The following is a 937-nucleotide window of genomic DNA, read 5'->3' on the forward strand; positions in this document are numbered from 1 at the left end:
TGGTACAACTGTCCATGACAGATGGCTGCGAACCTCTTTTCTTCTATCAGGCTCTCTCTTCATACCGGGTCCTTACCCATTCAGCCTCTTGTAATGTTACGTCCATCAGGACTCTCAAAGAGGGAATCTGAACCTCAACAGGTAATACCGCCTCCATTCCATATACCAATGAGAAAGGAGTTGCCCCAGTAGACACACCGAAGATCAATACCCAGGATACCAGTTTCCTACTCAATCACACCGTCGTTGGTGTATTCAAACGTTATCCGGGCAACAAAATCTTATTCTCCTTAACCTCCCCATCAGACATCAGAATCCGTTCGGATTTGGGGTCAGGCCCCTCCTCCGGGATCGGTCACTCTCAATCTTTCGATTAGAGCACCTCGAGATGTCCTCATCAGGGAACTCAAACCTCATCGGTTGATTATCCTCCACGGGTTGCTAGACTATGTAACCAGACAATACCCCTTTGATGGCTTTCTGAGAGTATACTGATCAGTCAATATTCTCTTGCTCTCTCACAACCCATCCGGTCGATGCTAGATTCTCAAATCCATACTCGATCGAATCCATCTCGGAAATCCACAAAGTGGCATGAACCAGCATAAACTGTCTCAGTCGGCGAGCAGCCTATGCCAAAGTACAACAAGTTTTCTCGAACAGTGAATGTATTGTTTCACAGTCGGTAAACTTTTTGCTAAGGTAAATTGCATGCTCTTTTCGACAAGACGCGTCATGCTGCCCCAACACACCTCATAGACCCCTCGAAGGCTGTCAAGTACAGATTAACAATTGTTCATTCCACAGGAGACATCAGAATCAGAGGTTCCTGCAACTTTCCTTTTATTTTTTCAATGCCCCTTTGGCAATCATTATTTCACCTGACCGTTTGATCTTTTTTTTTTCAACATCTTGAATATAGGTTCGCACGTGGCTG

Source organism: Lathyrus oleraceus, chromosome 2, assembly GCF_024323335.1.
Source record: "Lathyrus oleraceus cultivar Zhongwan6 chromosome 2, CAAS_Psat_ZW6_1.0, whole genome shotgun sequence".
Classification (NCBI taxonomy): domain Eukaryota; kingdom Viridiplantae; phylum Streptophyta; class Magnoliopsida; order Fabales; family Fabaceae; genus Lathyrus; species Lathyrus oleraceus.